This window comes from Equus przewalskii, chromosome 32, assembly GCF_037783145.1.
Source record: "Equus przewalskii isolate Varuska chromosome 32, EquPr2, whole genome shotgun sequence".
In the NCBI taxonomy this organism is placed as follows: Eukaryota; Metazoa; Chordata; class Mammalia; order Perissodactyla; family Equidae; genus Equus; species Equus przewalskii.
In genome coordinates this window covers 147,769-173,770 of record NC_091862.1, presented here as the reverse complement: position 1 = coordinate 173,770, position 26,002 = coordinate 147,769, and the positions used below count along the sequence as shown (strand labels likewise).

At 38.9% G+C, this 26,002-nt stretch overlaps 1 long non-coding RNA gene and 1 pseudogene across 1 annotated transcript; one reads left to right on the top strand and one right to left on the bottom strand.

Moving 5' to 3' along the window:
• Positions 1 to 11,664: 11,664 nt before the first annotated feature.
• LOC103543062 (lon protease homolog 2, peroxisomal-like) lies at positions 11,665 to 21,417 on the bottom strand (annotated as a pseudogene).
• Positions 21,418 to 25,238: 3,821 nt separating this feature from the next.
• LOC139080844 (uncharacterized) lies at positions 25,239 to 25,714 on the top strand. The gene is made up of 2 exons (XR_011535670.1): positions 25,239 to 25,324; positions 25,569 to 25,714. It is a non-coding gene; the product is annotated as an uncharacterized lncRNA (long non-coding RNA).
• The last annotated feature ends 288 nt before the right edge of the window (positions 25,715 to 26,002 follow it).

Below are 26,002 nucleotides of genomic sequence, written 5' to 3'. Positions count from 1 at the left end.
AGGAACAAAGAAACAGCATTGGGATTACCCAATAATTGGAATTCACAGTGTGATTGCTTTGTTCTCATGGACACAGTTCACTGGGAGTTTCCAGTTGGCGGTTTGGCTTCTCCAACTTGAACATCACTTGGTCTCCCAGAGAGGCTATTTATTAAAAATAGGGTAGGTTAAAAGCACAGGGACTGAGTAAAGATTTAAATTGTCTCTCACATAACATGAAAAAAAGGCTTGAAAGCAGCTTTGTTTCTTTTGCTAACCAACTTCCCTGAGCTGGGAGCCCTGCCAGTTAAACTCCTTCCCTGGATGCCCAGGGACTTGTTAGAGTCTACAATATAACAATAAAAAGTTACAATTAAAGAGAGGAAATTACAAGCACTTGCATCTGCAGTTTGGCTCCAAAAAGAAAAGCTTGTTAAAACATCCCTTGGGTTTCTAACTCAGCTCTCCCAGGCATTTTGGAAAGTAATGGGGTCCCACATGGACATAAGGAGAATTTGGCAACAGTGAAGTAAAAGAGAAACTTTGAGAACAAGTTTTAGGTTTGCCCTATGCAATTCTTATACACAATGCATGGACCTTTAGCTTCTCATTAAACACGGTGTGTCTATTTTGACAAGTATATTGGGAATGGAAGGGCAATAGTGTGCTCTTAATTTAAAGTAGTAGAGCATCAAAATGAGCTCCCTTGGTGGTTGTGGGCTCATTTAACGACTATGCTTATGTTTCTTGATGCTCTTCTGTACTTGATGATTGGCCGTTGGAATAAATTCATCATTCCAAGGATAGACTGTTTTCTCCAACATTACCACTTATTTCAGTATCTTGAAGTCATAACTCCAGATTCATAACAGCCTTAGTTTAATATTTTGACCATGTCAGCATGTATGCCAAAACTATCACTGAAATAAAACTATACTTGAGCATATTATTGGACGTAGAAACACGTTATTTAACTCTTTACTTCATAACAAGGTATTTGATTGTTTAAAGTTTACACACATTTCACTTATTCATAAAACCCAAGAATAGAGGCTAGAATATTCAAAAACAAAACCCAATAAATGGTATCAATTTGGTAAAATATTCAGTCAAGTCAGTAAAAAATACAAAAATCATAGGATAGAATGAATTGACATTTCAGTCACAGTACTTCAATTTCAGCACTCATGAAAGGAAAATTATTATCTTGGAGAACTTCTAGGAGAAGAAAAGTGACATTAGCTATCTCCTTCCTACTATTCTGATAATGCACCGGTGCAAGATTATATTCATCATTTTCTACGTAGGCTTCTACCTTCCCAGCTCCTTAAAGATAGCATTTGGATTGAAACATGTTTGAGGCCTCCCACAATCTCTGCACCCCCATTTTTTCTTGTGCTTATTTAAAAGAAAGTACTTGGATCCCATAAATGTTTAAGATAATAATAACAATTATCATTATTATAACACTGTATAACAGATGTTAATAATATTTCAAATAATTAATTATGATTTGGAAAATCATAAAATTTTCTAACATACTGTATGGTGCTTAGTCTTTGTGCGTCTTTTTAAAGATTTCAAAATTCATGGCTAATTTTAATTACCCTTTACCCATATGCTCTCCTCATTTTCTCCATATTGTAACAGCTTTTTATATTTCTTACCTTCTTTTCTTTGTCACATACTTGGCAAATATCTCATTCTTGTCTTCTAATAAACTAAATTCTTGGACTATGTTGATTCTAGAATGCATTCCATTTATTTTATTTTTTATTCAGTGAATATATTTTATGTTTCCAAGATTCTGGTTTTGTTTATTTTTTATTCACTTTTCTGCCTTCATCCTTCCTGATTTGTTTAAAATAGAAGTTATACTTCTATTTCATTAAATTTCAAGTGTGCATGCATGTGTATTGCAAGACTTCTTATCTACAATATAAATTCCATCTGTAACAAATTCTTATTCCTATGGTAGTTTGGGGCTATTTTTTTTTTAACATTTGATTTAACTATATGGCTATGTCCCTCTCTCTCTCTCTGTCTCTCTCTGTCACACATACACAAACACACATACATATTATATTCTAGCTCTCACTATCTGTGCTTACCCTTTTTGTCTAGGAGCATTATAATTTCCTCTCAGTAGACATCTGGGATTTCACTTGAAAACTGGTTCATGTGATTCACGACTTGAATTTTATTCCCCATTCAGATACTGGGGATATAGCAGGTCGGGAGCCAGAAGACAGTTTATCTCACTTCCTTCCCAGTGAAACTGAGCCTTTCTTCTCAAATTCCAGACCTAAAAACTTCCCATTAAAAGCTTAACCACAGACATCAGCTTGATTAATTTGTATTAGCCCATTAAATAGGCCAAAAGCCCACCATGTCCTCTGACTTCACATCAAGGGTCTTGCTCCAGCTCCCTTTTTCTTGCATGACCTTATTGTTCATCTTTATCTCTGGGAAGCTGCTGCCCTCTGCCCCAGTGAAAGGGCCTGTAGTCAGATCCACCCGTTCTGAAACATTTCATGGGCTTCAGATCTGCAGATATATTTAACTAGAATTTCCTGTCAGAGAAAACTTTTGTCCTAATATGAAAATACACATAAATTTGATATGCATATTGCTATTCTTTGGTGTGTGTCTGAAGTAGAAATTACTTAAGATTCTTGTGCAAGTTGATCCAAATTTATTCACTTTTTTGTCACTTCTACAACAGTATGTCCTCGATTATTTTTTGCTTGTTTTGAGTCCCACAAGCATGATGTTAAATTTATCATCATTCTGGTAAGAGTAAAGCAATATTTTATTGCTGCCTATGGATTAGGTGTGGAAGTGATCATCTCCTCCTGTGTTTATTAGCCATAGGACTTCTCACTGCTGTAAATGTTCAAATCAACTGCTGATTTCTGGTCTACTTTAATACATGTTATTGAGTGCTTGCCATGTTTAGGTTATTCCTGGATGCATTGAAAGCATCATTTGCTTAACAGAAGCACGTCTGTGTTTGGAAGCATATTGAGAGTGGGATAACAGAAGTGTACTCATTAATATGATGTAGGAGAACCACAAAATGAAGTCTCCTTAGTGGATTTGTGATGATTTTGATACCTTTAAAATTAAAATTATTTTAATTCATATTATAAGATATATTGTACACACAAGAGAATACATCTTATTAATATTTACACACTTAAAATAAAATGTAATAACCTGTGATCATCACATATATAGGAAATATACATCAGCAATGCAGTCAAACCCCTGGTGGTCTCCTCCTACATTTCCTAGAGAGTTACATTTTTTAATTTGCTTGAGTCAATCCCTTGGTTTCCTTATAATCTTGTCATTAATATTTGTATCTCAAAATATATGCACAATCTCTTTTGAGCTTAATATTCAAAGAATCATACTGAAAGCGTTCTTTTGTGGGTTTTTTTCTTACCTTTTTTCCTGGGATATGCTGATGTGCTGATGTTTATAAATCACTTATGATAATAATAACTGCTGTATAGTTTTATGTTATTTCAACATAACCTACTCAGGTATTTTTCCTCCAGTTTTCTGCAGTTACAAATAAGAGTTCACTGAGTGTATCCGGACAAGTATCTTTGTGAAAGTAGAAATTGTTTTTACAGTGAACACCTAGGACAGAAATAAATGGAGAGTAGAGCATTAACCAGATAATTCCTGATTATTTTTCAGTGATTGCACAAATTTATACTCCTATACCTGATGCATCAGAGTTCATTGTGTCACATCATCATCCAAACCTGGTCTGCTCGCTCACTTAAGTATTTGCCAAAAAATAGCAAATGTAGAATACTGTCTGATGGTTTCATTTTCATTTCCATAATTATTAATTATAGTCAGTACTATTTTTGTTTAAAGATTGGCACCTGAGCTAACAACTGTTTCCAATCTTCTTTTGTTTTTTACTGCTTTTTTCTCCCCATATCCCCCCAGTACATAGTTGTATACTTTAGTTGTGGGTCCTTCTAGTTGTGGCATGTGGGATGCCACCTCAATGTGGCCTACTGAGCAGTGCCATGTCTGCACCCAGGATCTGAACCCTGGGCTGCTGAAGTGGAGCACACAAACTTAACCACTCGTCCACGGGCTGGCCCCTAGTCAGTACTATTTGATATGATTATTGGTCATCCATAATTTCTGTTGAATTACTGTTTATGCCTTTTGCACACTTTTTTCCTAGTGGGTTGTTTGTCTTTGTCTTGATGATTCCTAAAAGTTTTATATACATTTGCTTGCTGATTCAGTTGCTTATCTACCTGCCTAGGTGACCTTTCCATTTGAACGACTCTTAAACATCTCTGACATCTAAGTCTAAATCTGTGTTCTGATCCCCATCCCATACTGTTCCAGCACCTCCTTCCTCATTACTTTGCATGGCAGTGACTTTCTTCACTGCCTCAGGCCCAGAGCTTTGAGGTCACCCATGCGGGTTCTCACTGTACACACTCTGTGTCCCGTCCACCAGGATTTCTGCCAACTCTACCTCCAAACACACTCAGAATCTGGAGACTTCTCACCACTTCCACTGCTACCATTCTGCTCTGAGCCACCCATGCTTTTCATGTGAATTTCTGAAATGTTTGCCTAATCTCCCCTCTTCTGTCCATGCCCCTCAGCAACTACCCTCAACAGAGTGGCCAGAATCATATGTGAGAGTCAGATCATGGCACTCCCCTGTTCAAAGCCCTACAATAGCTTCCCAGCAACCTTGGAGCAAAGCCATGGTCCCCATGAAGTCCTCCAAGACCCCCCCCAGTCCAGTTCCTACTTACCTTCTGAGCTCATCTCTCACTGCTCTCACTTTCCTCTTTTCCTTCCAGCTGAACAGACATCCACGTGTCCACAGTCTTGCCTGAGGGCTGGTGCACTTAGAGTTTTCTCTTACTAGACTGCTCTTCCCCCAAGAATCTATGGGACTAATTCCCTCATTTCTTTCCAGTCTGTACTCCAAGTTTAGTTACTCAGTGAGGCCTACTATGAGTTCCCCACTACAACCCCCATCACTCTTCATTGGCCTCACTTTTGTGCCACTTTTCCTTTCACTGTGTCACTGATGATCTTCTAGCATACAGTGGAATTTGCCTATTTATTATGTTTATGTTTAGCATCTGCCTTTCCCACACACACATGCACTCAACCTAAAATATAATGCACCTGTAAGTAGAGATTTTTGTATTTGTTCTTCACTGATGCATCCTAAGTGCTAAGGACATTGTTTGCCACATTGTACACACATTCAACTGGGTAGGTACTAGTTGAGTGACAAATAAAAGTCAGGTGTACAGAGCAACACACACAAATGTATATGGTAATGAGCATAAGAAACTCTGGATCCAACTACTTAGGGAAAAGAATTCTTAGAAATATACAACTTACCAAGAATGAATCAGGAAGAAACAAAAAATCTGAATAGATCAATTACTAGTAAGGAGATTGAATCAGTAATCAAAAATCCCCCAGCAAAGAAAAGCCCAGGACCAGATGGTTTCACTGGTGAATTATACCAAACTTTAAAAAAATAATTAGGGGGCCGGCCCTAGGGCTGAGTGGTTAAGTTCATGTGCTCTGCTGCAGTGGCCCAGTGTTTCGCTGGTTCAGATCCTGGGCATGGACATGGCACCGCTCGTAAAGCCACGTTGAGGCGGCGTCCCAGATGCCACAACTAGAAGGACCTGCAACTAAGATATACAACTATGTATCAGGGGGGATTTGGGGAGATAAAGCACAAAAAAAAAAAGATGATTGGCAACAATTGTTAGCTCAGGTGCCAATCTTTAAAAAAATAATAATAATTAAAACAAATCCTTCTCAAGTTCTTCCCAAAAATTAAAGAGAAGAAAACACTCTCAAACTCATTTTACAAGGTCAATATTAACCTGATCCCAAAACCAGAAATAGATATTACTAGAAAGGAAAACTACAAGCCAATATCCCTGATGAATATAGATGCACAAATTATCAATAAAATATTAGTAAACTGACTTCTGCAAAGCATTAAAAAGATTATTCACCATGTTAAACTGGTTACCCTTGGGATGCAAGAGTGTTTCAACATATGCAAATCAATCAATGTGGTGCATCACATTAATAGAATGAAAGAAAAGAATCATGTAATCATCTCAATAGACACAGAAAAAGTATTTGACAAAATCTAGCATCCATTCATAGTAAAAACTTAACAATTTAAACATAGAAGGAACATATGTCAATATATCAAAGGCTGTATATGACAATATATCAAAGGCTGTATATGACAGCTAACATCATACTCAATAGCAAAAGGGTGAAATATTTTTCTGTATGATTAAACACAGGACAAGAGTGCTCACTCTCACCACTCTTATTCAACAGAGTACTGGAAATCCTAGCTAGAGCAATCAGGCAAGAAAAAGACACAAAAGTTATCAGAATTGGAAAGAAAGAAATAAAATTGTTCCTATTTGCAGATGACATGATTTTATATACAGAATATTTTAAAGATTCAACCAAAAATCTGTTAGATCTAATCAATAAATTGAGTAAAGTTATAGGATACAAAGTTAACACACAAAAATCTGTAGCATTTCTTACGCTAACAGTAAAATTTCTGAAAAAAGAAATAAAGACATTGATCCAATTCACAATGGCATCAAAAACAATAAAATACTCAAGAACAAATTTAACTAAGTTGGTGAAAGATCTCTCTGCTGTAAACTACAAAACATTGATGAAGGAAATCAAAGAAGAAAAGTGGAAAGGTATTCTGTGTTCATGAATTGGAAGAATTAATATTCTTAAAATGTCAATATTATCAAAAGCTATGTATAGATTCACTGGAATTACTATTAAGTTTCCAATGCTTATTTTTACAGAAATAGAAAAAATACTCCTAAAGTTTACATGGAATGACAAAAGACCCCAAATAGCCAAAGAAATTCTGAGAAAGAAGAACAAAGCTGGAAGAACCTCAGTTCCAGATTTCAAGATGTAGTATAAAGCTAGAGTCATCAAAACATTATAATACTGGCATAAAAACAGACGAATAGAAGAGCATTGAGAGCCCAGAAATATACCCAAGCTTGCGTGGTCAAGTAATATCTGACAAGGGAGCTAAGAACGCTCCATGGAGAAAAGACAGTCTCTTGAATAAATGGTGATGGAATGATTGGTTATTCACATTTAAAAGAATGTAACTGAGCTCATATCTTACACCACTCGCAAAAATTAACTCAAAATGGATTAGACTTAATTGTAGGACCTGAAACAATGAAATTCTTAGAAGAAAACTTAGGAAGAGAGTTCCTTGACATGGATCTTGCAATAAACTTTTGGATATGGATTTTTTGGATGCATAAAGCACAAAGAACAAAATAAAAAATAAACAAGTGGGACTACATCAAACAAAAAAACTTTTGCATGGCAAAAGAAACCATCAACCAAGTGAAAAGACAACCTATGGAACTGGAAAAAATATTTGCAAACCATGTATCTGATAAAGGATTAATAACCAAAACATAAAAAACTCATAAATCTCAATAGCAAAAAACAAACAACCAAATTAAAAACTGGGCAAGGGATCTGAATAGACATTTCTCCCAAGAAGATATACAAAAGGCCAAGAGGTCCATAAAAATATGCTGAACCTCACCCATTATTAGGAAAATGCAAATTAAAATCACAATGAGATATTATCTCACGCCTGTTAGAATGACCGTGGTCAAAAAGACAACAGTTAAGAAATACTGACCTAGATGTGGAGAAAAATGAATGCCTGTGCCCTGTTGGTGAGACTGTAAATTGGTACAGCCACTGTGAAAAACAGTATGGAGGATTCTCAAAAAATTAAAAATAGAAATACATTATAATTCAGCAATTTCACTTTTGATAGTATATCCAGAAGAGTAAAAGCATGAAACCAAAATTACAATAATACTCCAAACTAACCCCAATGTTAACCTCCAATACGGTTCTTTTAACTTATCATCACCTAGAATATCAATGCAGATTACAAGACACCCTATTAAAACTGTATGCAGCTTGGTTTTCATATTTGGAAATTTGTTATAAAGTCATGCCAATAAAATATTCTTTTATCTTTTGATTTTAATACTCAACTTCAAGTTTGTGTTCTTCATCTAGGTTCATTAATGCTACTCTGTTTGTGATTATCAATTTTATAGAACATCCCATTACACGTGTTGGACTATTCCTCGTATTAAACTAAAGAGTGGAATCTAGTACACAGGGTATCAAATCTTAGCCAAATTATTCCCTAGAGTAGTTCTCTCCAATTTGCACAAACTCCAGCAGTGTTAGAATTTTAATTGCTGCTAATGTAATGTGTGGGGATACTCAAATCCCTCCCTGTTTGTTCGCATTTGCGTCGCCTTGACCTCCAGTGAGCTTGACATGCTTTTAAAATGTCTGCTAACATTTTGGTATTCCTCTTCTGTGAATTGCATGTTAGTATCCGGTTCTTTTTTCTTATTTATTCAGTTATTCATCTTTTCCTATTGAATTTTTTGGAGTTTTAAGAGGCTTGTTCTTTATACGAACCCTTTTTCCGTCACGTATGTTGTCTATATTTTCTTCTGTCTTTTGTATTTTCACTTTGACTGTGTTGTCTTAGTTGTTATTGCTTCTGATTGCAATAATTATGTTAATGCGCACTTAAACATTGAGGGAAAAACTCCTCATCTTCAGCTCTCTGCCAGCACCACGAAGCCCATCATACATATCACCCAGCCTATCTGGGACAGACACCGTTACCTGAGAAAAAGATGGTGGGGGCGTGGTGAGACAGGAAACGGAGGCCAATTGTGTGACTAAGCCCTGACTTCTGAACCAGTCTTCTCTGTAGGGGCTTTAATTCAACTTGGGACTTTGGGCTCATTCATGCCCCACTTCTCACTGGTCACACTCTGGCGTACTGTCTTATGAGATTCACTCTGGGATGGAAGTTCTTTCTTAAGGTTTAGAATGACAGGAAAATGCCACAAATGCAATTATCGTTGTGGCAAAAGGAAGGGAGATCGTGCATACACATGTGAATACCTGCTAATGTACTCCATTCACGTGTGCAGGTTCTGCCCAAACCTGAGCCCTTTTGTTGAACTGAGTGCTACGGACTGAATATCTGTATCCCCTCAAATGAATATGTTGAAATCCTAGCTGCCAATATAACGCTATTGGGAGCCATTAGGCACTTTTGTAGATGATTATGTCATAAGGAGGTAACTCTTAAATGGGATTAATGTTATTGTAAATGAGACCCCAGAAAGCTCCCTTGCCCCTTCCACCATGTGAGGACACAGCAAAACTATGGGCATCGACGAACCCTCACCAGACATCAAATCTGTAAGACTTGATCTTGTAGTTTTAGCATCCAAAACTGTGAGAAATAAATTTTTGTTTTTTAAGCCACCCATTCTGTGAATTCTTGTTATAGCAGCTGAATGGACTTACACCAAGGGAAGTGTCCTTTGACAGGTTGGAAAAATTCACAGCCCCCAGTGCAAGGTAGACGTGCAGACAAGGAAACTGTGGAATGCAGAAATTCTGCAACGTCAACAAGTTGTTGCTTTGGGGCCTACTGTAGAGACAGTTCAGAGCTGGGAATGTCTGGGTCATAAGGAGAAGGTCTCTCTGATAGATCACCAGGGGAAGCTGGTGATAATGGCCCCAAATATGCTGGGACACTAGACATGTTCTTTCCTATGCTAATGAAGGAGAACTCACCACAAACCTGGAAACTATTCAGTGTATACTCCAGCACAGCTCCAAATCCAAATCTTGTCCATGGTCTGGTTTCACTCTTCCTCAAAGCTTCTCTGAAGAAACAAATATCCCCTCATGTTCTGAGGGGAGGGTGAGTGTAGGGAGAGGAGGTAAGCATCTTATATAAGCTTCTCTCCCATAATCAACTTAAAAACTAGTTTCAGACACACACCCAAACAAAGACAGTGGAGAAAGCAGACCCTATTCCCACACACAGGCTCTCTGACCCCATGTAGTGGCTTAACATTGGTTGTCCTGGCTTCTTTCACATCACAGGACAGAGACTGAATGATAGCAAGTAGGAGACACTGCTTCAAAGTCCATTCTGCAGACTGTAACTCTGTTTTCCTTATAACCTGACTACCCAATCAACTAAGGCATAATGGGAAGTGGGGGAGAAAGGTGATACATGGGAGCGGGGGATTTGCCTGTTCTTGGATCTTTGGAAGCCAGCTGTTGCAGTCTGGTTCAAGCTCACTATAAGGTGAGTTTTCAATCGGCAACCATATCCACCTGCACAATCTTCTGGACCACCTCTTGCCAGACCCCTTCCCTCCCATCCCCCAGGGACTTAGTGGAGGGCTCTCCCTTTTCCATACAAACGTGGCCCCCTTGGATCAAGAAGTAACTGACTGTGCCCCTCTTCCATGAAAGAATGAGCTGTATACAGCAACTGCTCAGCCTTCACTTGAAGGGTGTGAAAACACCACAGAGGACAACTGAAGGAAACAGAGGGAGGTGTGAACTGTGTGTGATGCCTTATGACAGGCCTGCTTCCCATCGGCTGGTGAACTCTCCTATACGTGCTCCATTTAAAAATGATGTGATATTAAACATGGTAAACCATAGAGAATCAACGTTAAAACTAATGCCAACAGTTAAAATATCCAATGAGGTAGAAGGATGTCAAACTAATGTGCAAAAGTCAGTAGCATTCATGTAACAAACAGTAGCCACAGCATAGAATAGATGAGTAAACCTTATTTACAATAGAAATAAAGAAAGATTAAAAGAAAAAAGCTTACCAAGAAATGACCTGGACTTCTGTGAAGAAAAGTACAAAACTACCTGTAAAATGCATAAGAAACACAGAGACAGGATGGTCATCTCTGCTAAGTACAACCATAAAACCTGGACAACTACAAAAGAGGAAATTTAATGAGAACTCTGAAAGGTGGTAAGAAGAAGGCAAACTGACTTGGGACTTCAGGACTGGAGGAACAACTCAGTGACAAGGTTTCTTAGCCCGCCTCCCCCCCAACTCAAATCCAGTATTTTCAGATCCTCAGTTGATGAACAGAACACAGCCCAGGTAGACTTGTCCTCCACCAGATGTAATGAGTCTTAGGAACCATTCCAAATTAGTACAGCAGCACTGGCAAGGGGGTCTTTGGGAATGTCACTGACAAAATAAACTAAGATAAGATTTTCCTTCCCTGTCACACATGAGACTTTCCTCCCTCATCTGAAGGTTCAAAGCCTGCTGGGAAGCAGCAGCAAGAGGGACTTTGCCCACTGGAGGGAGAAAATGACTTCCTCCTAGGCTTTTAGATTCTACAGCTAGTCTGAGGATTAAGTTTATCTGAGACAAATTAACAAAAGAAAATAAATTGGTGACATCAAAATTTAACTATGGCTTGAATTTCATAAAATACAAGACTCAAGAAGGTGGCCAGATAATTCAGATTTTTTTCAACTTTTAACAATTTATTAAATTAATATTTCTCTAATAAACACTATCCACCACTTGAATGAGGTTCATAAACGCTATTGTGATTATCTTCACAAATTAGACACAGTTTACTTACCCCTACTGCTGTGCGTAAAATCAATTTTGTCAGTACTATTGGCACTAAATAACTTAAAATTCTGAATAGTTGAGATTTGGGCCTACAAAATGCTATTTAAGAGACCAGGTAGGTCTTGACAGTAAAGACAGAATCAAAAGCTGCATTAAGAACTTCATCCAGCCAGTTTGCTGTGGCAGAACTTCAATCCTATCATACATTGTCTGGGATTTCTTCAAGGTCTTTTTCATTCTTTTAAGAAATGATGATTCATTTCAATCCTGCTCTGTGTGCTGCCAGCACGTTTGCTTTAACTCATGGAAGATTAAGACCTCTCTGTAATTTCTCCCATCATGACTACATTTGAATGTAAGAACAGCCCACTGAAAGGTAAGACAAGACAAGTCACTGTGATATCTCCAGCATGGGGTCCATCTTTTGTGACAGCTTCAGCTGGAAAGTGCAGATGGATGTCTGTGTTGCTGAGATCAAAACTTCCAGAAGCACAGGTCAGATGGTATTTCTTTGCATTGCTGCAGAGCCTGCAAATAGCGAGATGGGCAGACTCCCTCATGATATCCCCCAGCTGACCAGTCAGAGTTAAACAACGTTCACCATCCATTCAACGAGCCTCCACAAAAATGATTTCTCCACCTAAGGGAGTCCAAACCAAACCTATTGCCACTCCCAGTTGACTCAAATGTCCATTTTATATATCTGGAGCCCACAGATATCTTTTGGAGCATAAAAATTAATCAAAATTGGCATTTCAGGTGGTAGGGCCAAGTAAGTCTTGTCACTGATAGATTCAGATTTTCCATCTTCTAAGATGTTTTCTCTGTAAACTTCTTTCTCATTCACATCAAAATGGTCCAACTTGGTTTCCTTATCTTGTCCTTTTCCCACCTTCACAGCAACAGCTCTCTATCCAGCCCCAAACTATCTATCCAGAGAATGACGCCCTGCCTCTCTGGTACACCTGGATGTGAAGAGGAGTAACCTGAGAGATCTGAATCTGCTGAGGACTCAGCCCATGCTGTTCCAGTTGCTTTGGGATCAAGTGCTTGTTGGCAGCCTATCTTCTCTTGTGTATACCCTGGCACCTGAAAGCCCTCATTCTGTCCAAGTAAACTGGTGGAGTAGCAGTGGTATTGGCAATAGTTATTTAAAAATCTTGGGAGAGGTTAAAGGCCACATTTAGATAATGATTTGTAAAGTTATGGTTTTGTTCATGATCCAATACCTCAAGCAGAGCTGATGCAGGATCACCTTGACACATTTTTTCTAATGTGTCAACCTCATCTAATAGAAACACCAGATTGTTAACCTCAACGGTGTTCAAGTCATTGATAATATGACCAGGCATACTGCCCACAGAGATGTGCCTGTCCTCAAACGTCAGACTATTCAAATTCTCATCCAAATACAATCTTGCAGAAGTCTCGATCCAGAGTCTTGGCCACAGACTTCCCACATTGTTTTACCAACTCTAGGAGGGTCAGCAAAGCAAAGAATGGGCCCTTCAGATTGGTTTTCAGCTGTTTGACAGCCTAATATTCCAACATTCTTTTCTTCAATTTCTTAAGGCAAAATTGTTATTATCCAGAAGAATTTGGGCTTCCTCTATGTCTGTATGGTCACTTGTACTTTTGTTCCAGAAAGCTACACCGCAAATTCTAAATAATTTCTAATCTGAGCATATTCTGGCATTGTTTGCAGCATTTTTTTAGCTTTTTATCTTTTTGACACAGACCTTATGGGCTTCTTCTGACATATTGGAAGCTCTTTTTTTTTCCTAGCATGACAATATCATGATTATCTTCTTCCTCATCCTCATCTTTTAAAGTACCTAGGGGGTGTGAAATCTTCCCATGAAGGCATATTCATATAATGCATTTATCATAATCTTTTTTGAATTTTCTGGTTTATTATTATTTGAGGAAAATTAGCCCTCAGCTTACATCTGCCACAAATTCTCCTATTTTGACTGAGGAAGATTGGCCCTGAGCTAACATCCATGCCCATCTTCCTCTACTTTATATGTGGGACACCTACCACAGCATGGCTTGATAAGCAGTGCGGAGGTCCGTGCCTGTGATCTGAGCTGGGGAACCCCGGGCCACTGAAGCAGAACATGCAAACTTAACCACCGTGTCACCTGGCCAGCCCCAAGTTTTCTGGGTTTTTTGAAGCAATTTCAATTTTTCAATTTGTTTGACAAGCAGTGGTATCATCATCTTGGACATTTACTCCAGACTCACAGTATCTAAAATTTGGAGATTTTTTTGTTGCTTGTTTGGATAAATGAAGTTAGAATGTCTGGTAAATCTTCCTTAGGAGATCTATAAAAGACATCTCAATTTAGCAACAGCGGGGACATGTATATCCAACATTTCAATCAATAGTACTTCATTTTTGGAAAATTGTTCTGATAATTCTCCTAGCTCCTCTTTACATTTACAGGTGTTGGAAAATTCCTCACGTCGGTCCTACAATTCCACTTTAACAACAGGATATGACTTCTCTTTTAAATCTGTACCATCTGCAAATAGCACATGGTATATGGTCAACAAAGGTGAGTGGGAATTGGGCTAGGTACTGCCCACATCCTGAACCATCAGTGCAGCTGTCCTAATCCTGTGCAGTGGTGGCAGATCCTGAGTACTGCGGCCAGGGAGGTCATGTTGGGGATGAGACTTAGGATGGTGCTCTGCAACCCTTGAGCAGGCAGCTCCATACCAGCTGCAGGTTGCAGGTCCAGTCCACACTGAGTGCACATGGGGGAGCTTCGAAGCAGGAAGCCCTCTGGGTGAGCAGCAGCAGGAGCTGGCTGAAGAAAAAGTATGGGAAGATGAGGGGAGAAAATGTGTAATAAATAGAGGTTGCCTTGTTATGCAGATAAGTCTCTCAGTTAAAAGAATTCTCTAAGGGCTGGCCTGGTGGCACAGTGGTTAAGTTAGCACATTCTGCTTCAGCAGCCTGGGGTTGGGTTCGGATCCCAGGTGTGGACCTACATACCACTTATCAAGCCATGCTGTGGCAGGCATCTCACGTATAAAGTAGAGGAAGATGGGCGTGGATGTTAGCTCAGGGCTAGTCTTCCTCAAAAATTTTTTTTTTCTAAGAGTAGTTCTCGTTCTAGTACAGATACCTTTAGTAACGGAAATTTCCCTTATAAACATAAAATTTTCTTCCAAAAAAGGAAGTTTATACTTCATTTAAAGCAGTTAAGTGGGGAAATCAAGAGCTTTACCTACATCTGCTGGTTCTCAATTGCTTTTAGCTCAAAATAATTTATATGTCAAAGCAAGATATTTTGGTCATGTTCTGCATTCCTTCGAGAAGAAACAACTTGTTCTGGGAAGTCTCTGTCTCCTCCCCAACCCAGATACACTCAAGTTGTTCGGGGCCACCAGCAAACAGGATTCTGCCACAAGGAGCTTTGGGGAAGCCTCTTCACCCCCAAAGTTCTGAGACATACCAGTGGGATAGATCACTACAGGTTCTTCAGCCATTGAAAATAATATAAACAGCTACTTATCATAAATTTAACAACTTGAAAACAAGGAACAATTTATCAAAAATTTCAAACTAACAAAACTCAACCAAGTATCTTGATCAGGTGCTGCTAGCCAACCTTTTTTTTTTTTGCTTAGCAATTTTTTTTCTTTTATTAAGGTTATGATAGTTAACAACCTTGTGAAACTACAGTTGTACATCATTATTAGTCATGTTGTAGGTACACCACTTCACCCCTAGTGCCCTCCCCCCACCCCTCCTTTCCCCTGGTAACCACCCATCAGTTCTCTTTGTCCATATGTTAACTACTACCTATGAGTGGAATCATACAGAGTTTGTCTTTCTCTGTCTGGCTTATTTTACTCAACATAATACCCTCAAGGTCCATCCATGTTGTTGTGAAAGGGACGACTTTGTCCTTTTTTTGTGGTTGAGTAGTATTCCATTGTATATATATACCATATCTTCTTTATCCAATCATCAGTTGCTGGGCACTTAGGTTGGTTCCATGACTTGGCTATTGTGAATAATGCTGTGATGAACATAGGGGTGCATGGGACTTTTGGAATTGCTGATTTCAGGTTCTTAGGATAGATACCCAGTAGTGGGATGGCTGGGTCATAAGGTATTTCTATTCTTAACTTATTGAGGAATCTCCATACTGTTTTCCATAGTGGCTGCATCAGTTTGCATTCCCACCAACAGTGTATGAGAGTTCCTTTTTCTCCACAGCCTCTCCAACGTTTGTCACTCTTGCTTTTGGATATTTTTGCCATTCTAACAGGTGTAAGGTGATATCTTAGTGTAGTTTTTATTTGCATTTCCCTGATGATTAGTGACGATGAGCATCTTTTCATGTGTCTATTGGCCATCTGTATATCTTCTTTGGAGAAATGTCTGTTCATGTCCCCTGCCCATTTTCTAATTAGATTGTTTGATTTTTTATTGTTGAGTTGTGTGAGTTCTTTGTATATTATGGAGATTAACCCTTTGTCAGATAAATAACTTGTGAATATTTTTTCCCAATTAGTGGGCTGTTTTTGTGTTTCAATCCTGTTTTCCCTTGCCTTGAAGAAGCTCTTTAGCCTGATGAAGTCCTATTTGTTTATTCTTTCTATTGTTTCCCTCATGTGAGAGATTATGGTGTCCGAAAAGATTCTTTTGAAGCTGATGTCAAAGAGTGTACTGCCGATATTCTCTTCTAGAAGACTTATTGTTTCAGGCCTAATCTTTAGGTCTTTGATCCATTTTGAGTTTATTTTAGTAAATGGTGAAAAAGAATGGTTGATTTTCATTCTTTTACATGTGGCTGTGCAGTTTTCCCAGCACCATTTGTTGAAGAGACTTTCTTCCCTCCATTGTAGGCCCTCAGCTCCTTTGTCAAAGATTAGCTGTCCATAGATGTGTGGTTTTATTTCTGGGCTTTCAATTCTGTTCCATTGATCTGTGCATCTGTTTTTGTACCAGTACCATGCTGTTTTGATTACTGTGGCTTTGTAGTATGTTTTGAAGTCAGGGATTGTGATGCCTCCAGCTTTGTTCTTCTTTCTCAGGATTGCTTTAGCAATTCGGGGTCTTTTGTTGCCCCATATGAATTTTAGGATTCTTTGTTCAATTTCTGTAAAGAATGACAGTGGAATTCTGATTGGGATAGCGTTGAATCTGTAGATTGCTTTAGGTAGAACGGACATTTTAACTATGTTTATTCTTCCAATCCATGTGCATGGAATGTCTGTCCGTCTCTTTATGTCATCGCCTATTTCTTTCAAGAAAGTCTTGTAGTTTTCGTTGTATAGATCTTTCACTTCCTTGGTTAAATTTATCCCAAGGTATTTTATTCTTTTTGTTGCGATTGTGAATGGGATTGAGTTCTTGAGACCTTTCTCTGTTAGTTCATTGTTAGCATATAGAAATGCTACTGATTTATGTTGATTTTATACCCTGCAACTTTGCTGTAGTTGTTGATTGTTTCTAATAGTTTTTCTATGGATTCTTTGGGGTTTTCTGTTTCTAATAGCTTTTCTATGGATTCTTTGGGGTTTTCTATATATAAGATCATGTCGTCTGCAAACAGCGAGAGTTTTACTTCTTCGTTGCCTATTTAGATTCCTTCTATTTCTTTTTCCTGCCGAATTGCTCCGGCCAAAACCTCCAGTACTATGTTGAATAAGAGTGGTGAAAGTGGGCACCCTTGTGTTGTTCCTGTTCTGAGAGAGATGGGTTTCAGTTTTTGTCTGTGGAGGATGATGTTGTCTGTGGGTTTGTCATATATGGCCTTATTATGTTGAGGTACTTTCCTTCTATACCTATTTTATTGAGGGTTTTTATCATAAAGGATGTTGGATCTTGTCGAATGCTTTCTCTGCATCTATTGAGATGATCATGTGGCTTTTATTTCTCATTTTGTTGATGTAGTGAATCACGTTGATTGACTTGCAGATGTTGAACCATCCCTGTGTCCCTGGTATAAATCCCACTTGATCATGGTGTATAATCTTTTTGATGAATTGCTGTATTCGGTTTGCCAAAATTTTGTTGAGGATTTTTGCATCTATGTTCATCAGTGATATTGGCCTGTAGTTTTCCTTCTTTGTGTTGTCCTTGTCAGTTTTGGGGATCAGGGTGATGTTGGCTTCATAGAATGTATTAGGGAGTGCTCCATCTTCCTCAATTTTCTGGAATAGTTTGAGCAGGATAGGTATTAAATCTTCCTTGAATGTTTGGTAGAATTCTCCAGAGAAGCCGTCTGGTCCTGGACTCTTATTTTTGGGGAGGTTTTTGATTACTGTTTCTATTTCTTTACTTGTGATTGGTCTCTTCAGATTCTCTATTTCTTCCTGATTCAGTTTGGGGAGGTTGTATGAGTCTAGAAATTTATCCATTCCTTCTAGGTTGTTAAGTTTGTTGGCATATAGTTTTTCATAGTATTCTCTTAGGATCCTTTGTATTTCTTCTGTATCTGTTGTGATTTCTCCTCTCTCGTTTCTAATTTTGTTTATTTGAGACCTCTCTTTCTTTTTTTTTAGTGAGTCTGGCTAAGGGTTTTTCGATTTTGTTAATTTTTTTGAAGAACCAACTCTTTGTTTCATTGATCCTTTCTACTGTCTTTTTTGTTTCAATATCATTTACTTCTGCTCTAATTTTTATTATTTCCCTCCTTCTACTGACTTTGGCTTTGTTTGCTCATCTTTTTCTAATTCCGTTAGGTGTCCTTTGAGGTTTTTTATGTAAAATTTTTCTTGCTTATTGAGGTGAGCCTGTATTGCAATGAATTTCCCTCTTAGGACTGCCTTTGCTGTGTCCCAAATAATTTGGTACAGTGTGTTTTCATTTTCATTTGTCTCCAGATAATATTTGATTTCTTCTTTAATTTCTTCAATAATCCATTGTTTGTTCAGTAGCATATTGTTTATTCTCCACATTTTTGGCCCTTTCCCAGCTTTATTCTTGTAGTTGATTTCTATTTTCATAGCATTATGATCAGAAAAGATGCTTGATATTATTTCAATCCTCTTGAACTTATTGATGCTTGCTTTGTTTCCCAAGATATGGTCTATCCTTGAGAATGTTCCATGCGCGTTTGAGAAGAGCGTGTAACCTGCTGTTTTTGGATGAAGTGTCCTATATATATCTATTAGGTCCATCTGATCTAATTTTCATTTAATTCTATAATTTCCTTGTTGATTTTCTGTCTGGATGGTCTGTCCATTGGTGTTAATGGGGTGTTGAGGCCCCCTACTATTATTGTATTGCTGTTGATGTCTCCTTTTAGATTTGTTAATAGTTTCTTTACGAATTTTCGTGCTCCTCTGTTAGGTGCGTATATATTTATAAGTGTTATGTCATCTTGGTGGAGCGTCACTTTTATCATTATATACTGCCCCTCTTTGTCTTTCTTTATCTGTTTTGCTTTGAAGTCTACTTGGTCTGATATAAGTATGGCAACACCTGCTTTCTTTTGTTCATTATTAGCTTGGAGTATTGTCTTCCATCCCTTCACTTTGAGTCTGTGTTTTCTTTGGGACTGAGGTGTGTATCCTGGAGGCTGCATATTGTTGGATCTTGTTCTTTGATCCATCCTGCCACTCTGTGCCTTTTGATTGGAGAGTTCAATCCATTCACATTTAGAGTGATTATTGAAACGTGGGGGCCTACTGTTGCCATTTTTTCACTTGTTTTCCGGTTCTTTTGCATTTTGTCCTGATGGAGAGCTGTTACTTTGTGTTATTGTCCTTCTGCTTATCTCCTTTGCTCTGGATTTTGTAACCCCTTTCCTTTTTTTGATTTTTCAGGAATGAGGCTCTTCCTGAACATTTCTTGAAGAGGTGGTTTTGTGGCGATGAACTCCCTTAACTTTTGTTTATCTGGGAAAGTTTTTATTTCTCCATCATATTTGAAGGCTATTTTTGCTGGGTAGAGTATTCTTGGCTACAGGTTTTTCTCCTTCAGAGTTTTGAATATTTCATTCCAATCTCTTTTAGCCTGTAAGGTTTCTCCTGAGAAATCTGCTGATAGCCTTATGGCGTTTCCTTTGTAAGTTATTTTCTTCTGCCTGGCTGCTCTTAGTATTTTCTCTTTGTTGTTGACTTTTGCTAGTTTCACTACTATATGCCTTGGGGTTGGTCTTCTTGCGTTAATAAAGTTTGGAGATCTTTTGGCTTCTGTCACGTGAAGTTCCACTTCTCTTCCCAAATTTGGAAAGTTCTCAGCTATTATTTCTTTGAGCAGGCCTTCTGCCCCCTTCTCCTTCTCTTCTCCCTCTGTTATCCCTATAATCCTTATGTTGCGTCTCCTAATTGAGTTGGATAATTCTCGGAGAGTGTCTTCATTTCTTTTTAGTCTTAGTTCTCGCTCCTCCTCTGTCTGCAGCATTTCTATATTCCTATCCTCCAAATTGCTAATTCTGTCCTCCAAATTATCGGCCCTACTGTTCAGAGAGTCCAGATTTTTCTTAATCTCCTCTGTTGTGTTCTTCATCTCCAGTATTTCTAATTGGTTCTTCTTTATAGTGTCAAGCTCTCTTGTGACATAGTGCCTGAACTCATTGAGTTGTCTGTCTGAATTCTCTTTTAGGTCGTTGAGTTTTTTCATAATGGCAGTTTTGAAATCATCATCATTTAGGTTATAGATTTCATTGTCTTTGGGATTGTTTTCTGAGTGCTTATCATTTTTTTTCTGTTCTGGAGATTTAATATATTTTTTCATACTGCTTGATGGCATGGATTTGTGCCTCCATATAGAGATAGAGTTTAGTCACTGCTTCCACTTGTTGCGACTGGTGTGTGGGGGGGAGCAGCTGTTTAGATTGCACCAGTCAGGAACCCTGTCAGCTGTTACTGACTGGGCCTGGACCCCTCCTTCTAGTCACAGTTGTCCTGTGGGGTCCCTCGTTGGTTGTGGGAGCAATCATAAGGGGGCCTCAGGCTTCTGGTGCCTACTGTTGCAGCCCACTTAGATGCGCTCCCTCCTTGTGGTCTGCAGTGGTGTTATGGGCTTTCCCAGCAGCAAGGAGCAGGATCATCTATAATCGCAGCTTTGTCACTGACAGAGCCCACAAGATCACACTTGTCCCCTACACGTCCCAGCAGAGCTATGAGTAACTTCTGCAGTCTGTCCTTAGCTCACCTAGCTGTGCTACTTTTGCCCCAGGGCCTTCCTGCCTTGTGATTGCCAGTTGGGACCTCTCCACTAGTGCTCTGCAGAGGCTTTCGTTGAGGCTGCTGTAGGAACCTGGAGTTCCCCCCTGGACCACGTAGCCATTTCACTGGAGCTCCTCTCTGCCCCACACCACTCTCATGGGATCTCTGGGAGCCCCTTGGCTCATGTGGGACATGGCCAGAGTCTGTAGGCCTGGCGGTGGCTGGCAAGCTGCTGCCTTGTGGGGAATTCTGCTCTAGGGAGCTTCCTGGTGTTCTGAATGCTGGGCGGGGCCTCCCTGCCAATGGCGAGCAGAGGCTTTCCCTGCTGGGGTGTGTGGGACCCTGGAGCCTCCCCCTGGGCTGTCGAGCTGGGCACTGGAGCTCCACCCAGTCCCCAAGCATGTCCACGGGAAGTCTGGGCGCCCCCTGCACCGACCAGTGTATGGCCGGAGACTGCAGGCTCAGCAGCAGCTGGCTGGCTGGTGCCGTGTTGTGGGAATCTGCTTCTTGGGAGCTTCCCTTTGTTCTGGTTTCTGGGTGTGGCCTCCCTGCTAATGGTGAGCAGAGGCTTTCCCTGCTGGGGGGTTGTGGGACCCCAGAGCCTCCCCCCAGGCCACAGATCCAGGCACTGGAGCTCCAACCCCATCCTCAAGCACGTCCATAGGAAGTTCGGGTGCCCCCTGCACCTACCTGTGCATGGCTGGAGACTGTGGGCCCAGCAGCAGCTGGTGGTCTAGTGCCGTGCTGGGGAATCCGCTCACCGGGAGCTTCCCTTTGTACTGGTTCCTGGGAGGAGCCCTCCCTGCTAATGGCGAGCAGAGGCTTTCCCTGCGGGGGGTGCAGTGCAGGACCCTGGAGCTAGCCAACCTTTTTGCCATGAAACTCAAGATAATAGACTCTTGGATTCATGTGACACACCTAAAGAAAGCACAAAACCCTGGCTGGAACTGCACATCATCTGGTGACCTGAAAGTAAAGATTTCCCAGAATTGAAGCAGACAGTATCTGATGAGAAAGTTTTCCAAAGTGTCTGGACCAGGTCTGTTGGAAGTTTGTCTGCCAAACCTTTGATGATGTCACGGCACTTCAGGTCATCTCCAATGCCTATGATCTTGGCAACATAAACTTTAGGTAAAAAGTGCCAGAGAGTTCTCCCTCCTCCCACTCCTTGTTACTCAAATGTGGCCACAATAGGTTTCCAATCTGTGCATTTTTCCTCCAACCTGGGACATGACCCCTAGACAAGGTCCTTCTTGGCGTCGAGGGACAAGAGGCTACTGACACTGGAAAAATCTGACTGCAGATCAACAATGCTTTCAGAGAAAGATCTCAATCAAAATGGGGACATGTGAAAGTTAATAAATGGAAACCTAATTGAAATAGTGTTGGAAGGCTAATAGAGGGAGTTCTCATGCCCTTCGTCAATAGCACAGAACAACAGGAAGAATAAAGACTTTCTTTTCCTGAACAGTAAGAAACTAAGCCAAGGAGAGTCCGTCACAACTCTGCCGATGAAAAGCCACTGCCCTCAAGACTGTTTACAATAGCCCTCCCAGTTTTCTCCACTCTGATATAAAAGAGCTTCTCCTCTCTTTCTTGCTGGACACTCCTACATGGCTTGCCATGGTTACATACGCCAAATTGCTATTCTTTGCTAATCCCAAATAAACCAATTTTTGCCAGAGAAATAACTGGCTGTCTATTGGTTTAAGGTCAACACTTGTTAATAAGCAAGAGATGTAGAGAAAACATTTGATAAAATTCAACTCCTGTTTGTCATAGAATTTTCTAGCAAGTTTGAAATAGATGGAAATTACTTTCACTTGTTGAAGATCATCTACAAAAAATGTACAGTTGACTTCATACTTAACAGTGAAAGACTAAACGCTTTTCCCCATAATAAGGAACAAAGAAAGGAAGACTGCTTTCACTATTCTTAGTCAGCAAAATACTGGAGGTTCTGGCAATAACAGAAGTAAAAGAAATAAAAGCCATATAGTTTGAAAAGGAAAATATACAGCCATTCATAGTTTCATTGTTGTCTGTGTAAAACAACCCCTGGGAATCTACCAAAAAAATCAGAACTAATACATGAGTACGAAAAGATCACCAAGTACAAGATCAACACACAAAAGACAATCTTATTTCTCTTTATTAACAATGAACCTACAAATGATATACTTAAAAATTCTGTATTATTTAAAATCACTCCAAAGAACATGAAATATTCAGGTATATACTCAGTAAAATATGTCCAGGATCTGATGTTGAAAATTATAAAATACTGATTAAGGTAATTAAAGAAGATGCAATTAAATTGAGACATACTGTTGTCAAAGACAAACAGCAAAAAATAGTTAAAGTGGTGAAAACAGATTTTATTTAGTAACTGCTGACAGAGGAGCTGCATTCAAATTTGTACAGAGGCAATTTTGGAATTTTCAAGGGGGAATGACAGAGGGGAGTTCATGGGCTCAGTAGAGTCAAAGAAGTGAAAAAGTTCAAAGTGGTCAGTGTAACTGTGATTAGACCCGCTGTGTTTGTTAGTTGGCAGTTGTCAAAATTAGGATTCTATCCTCACTGAGAGGTTAAGAGAAAAGAGGCTCTATCTGTCTTAAAGATCGTATTTCAAAGGAGTGGCTCTTAGGTCCTTTAGAGAACTGTGAGAGATACATATTCACAATTGTAAGCTGTTTTTAGTAAATACTCTAAGAAGGGGAGTCAGAGCCAATCATTGGGTGTTGACTAAAATAAATAGCAAATTTTTCTGTCAGCTTTGAGCTCTCTTAGGAAGGCATTTTAATGGCGGGCTGGAGTCATTCCAGTTACACAGCCTTATGCTGCTAGAAGCCACACCAGAGTTTGGTTGAGTCTCTTCCTGGTGCAGGAATTTGGAAGGAGTTGTTGTGTGCTGAGAATTCTGCAGTTCTCACCATGTTCCTGGATAGAATAATGAGTACAGGTCTCAATTATCTCCAAATTGATCTATAGGTCTAATAATATTCTAATCAAAATTCCACCATTGTTTGTAGACATAGACAAGCTTTTTCTAAAATTTCTATGGAAAGGCACATACCTGAGAGTAGCTAACACAATTTTGACAGGAAGAATAATGTGGCAGTAAACACTTTAACAATATTTATTATTACCTTGTAGATACTGTAATCACAGGATTGTCATTTTCATTGTAGGACAGCTATATAAATCAATGGAACAGAGAAGAGAATCCAGAAATGGACCACAGAGTTATACCCTAGTGACCTTTGACACCAAGAGTGAACCTTAATGTAAATTATGGACTTTGAATGATAATGGTGTGCCTATGTAGGTTCATCAGTTGTAAAAAGAATACTACTCTTATGAGGGATATTGATAACAGAAAGGTTATACATATGTGGGGGCAGGGACTATATGAGAACACTGTATTTTTCATTAAATTTTGCTGTAAACATAAAACTGCTCTAAAAAATTAAAACCTGGGTTTTTTAAATAGGCAATACAAGAAAACCTTGTGGTGATAAAACTAGTCATTATTTTAGCTGTGGTGGATACACAAACTTGCACATCTGATAAAACTGTATAGAACTAAATACACAGACACAAATTAGTACAAGTAAAACTGGAGAAATCTGAATAAGATAGTGGATTGCATCAACGCTAACAAGCTGGTTGTAATATTGTCCTATAGTTTTGCAGAATGTTATCATTGTAAGAAACTGGGTAAAGTGTACACTGGAACTTTTGGTGTTATTTCTTACAACAATGTGTAATCTACAGTGATCTCACTACACATTTTAACTAAAAATAGTTGACCAAATGGTCTAAGTTAGGAAGTCTCATTAAATGGTCACTTCCATTGCTTTATAAATTTAATATAAATACCAATAAAAATTCTGAGCTTTTCTGTTGAGTTAGATAAATGATCCTACATGGAAAAATAAACATGTAAGCTTATCTAGGAAAATATGGACCAGGAAGAGGTATGAGGGAGGACGTGCTCTATCACACATTGAAAATATTGCAGAGACTGTAATGCAACAGGAAAGTATTGTTGCACGTGTAAGAAGAGGAGAGAAGGGAAAGGGAGGGGAGAGGGTGGAAGAGGTTAGGGAAGACAGGGAGGGAGGGAAGGGCTCAGGTGTGCCCTGATTGGAAGTTGATGACATGGAGAAGCTGGAGGTCACTAAGTAGAAGGGAGGCATCCTATGTGATGGTTTAGGGAGCATATGTGGCTTTCTCTGGCGGTCCTGTGTTGAAAGCAGAATGAAAGTTTCGGAAACTGGCAGTTACTAAGTGCTGACTGTTCTGTGCTGACTGCTGCAGGGGCTGTGATTTGGCTTCTTGGGATGTTTGCTCCCCAGGTTGGGGTCAGGGTTATACAGGCATATATGATTTGGCCTTGATCCATTTGTATATTCAGTCTCAACAAAAAACTCTGTGCACAAATTCATCACTTAGCTCTTCATTAAAAAATCATCTCTTGGAAAGTTAAATCTTTGAAAGTTAAGATGAAAATGATAAAAAATTAAAGATGCCAAATAAGTTTTATAGATGAACATGAAGAAATTGAATAAGAATCTCAAAACTATCCTTCAACAGATTAGGGTGTGGTGAAACAGTCTTCTCAAACTTGAAGTCCTATACATTAATATTAGTTTCTGGAAAAGAAAGTTGGCAAAATGAATTAAAGGACTTAAAAAGTCTTTAGCATTGGCTTTATATTTGTGCTTCTAGTAATTTACAATCAGAAAATAATTCTAAATAGTAATATATTTTATCTCCTAAACTGATTTTTTTGTAAATTATTTATTAAAAGAAGAAATAAAACTAAACCAACTTTCCAGCAAAGTATATTTACTTCACAATATATCATGCAAACTACGTTTAAGTAGAGTGTCATTTTTACTATCAACATAGGAAAAAAGATGAGTTATTGAAGGGATTCTGCTTATGCTCAGTTATTTCCTATACTTAACATTAAATCTTGAATAAGGTGTAATGTCAAACTGATTCATTTACTCATTCATTTTAAAAGCTGAAGACTATTTCCTTGATTTTGACATAATGAGGTGTGCAGAAGGGGGTGAGGTGTTGAAAATAACTTTCACTGAGATTGACAGTAGCAACTGCTCTTGATTCTTTTGAGAGCTGTGGGCCCACCCATCAAAGCAGGAATGCTATTTATCTTCAGAAATTAATAATCTGACTTTTATTAGAAATTCTGATTTTTATACATCCTCAGAAAAGTAAACTTAGGAATTTATTTTGATTTTTTAGCTCTGC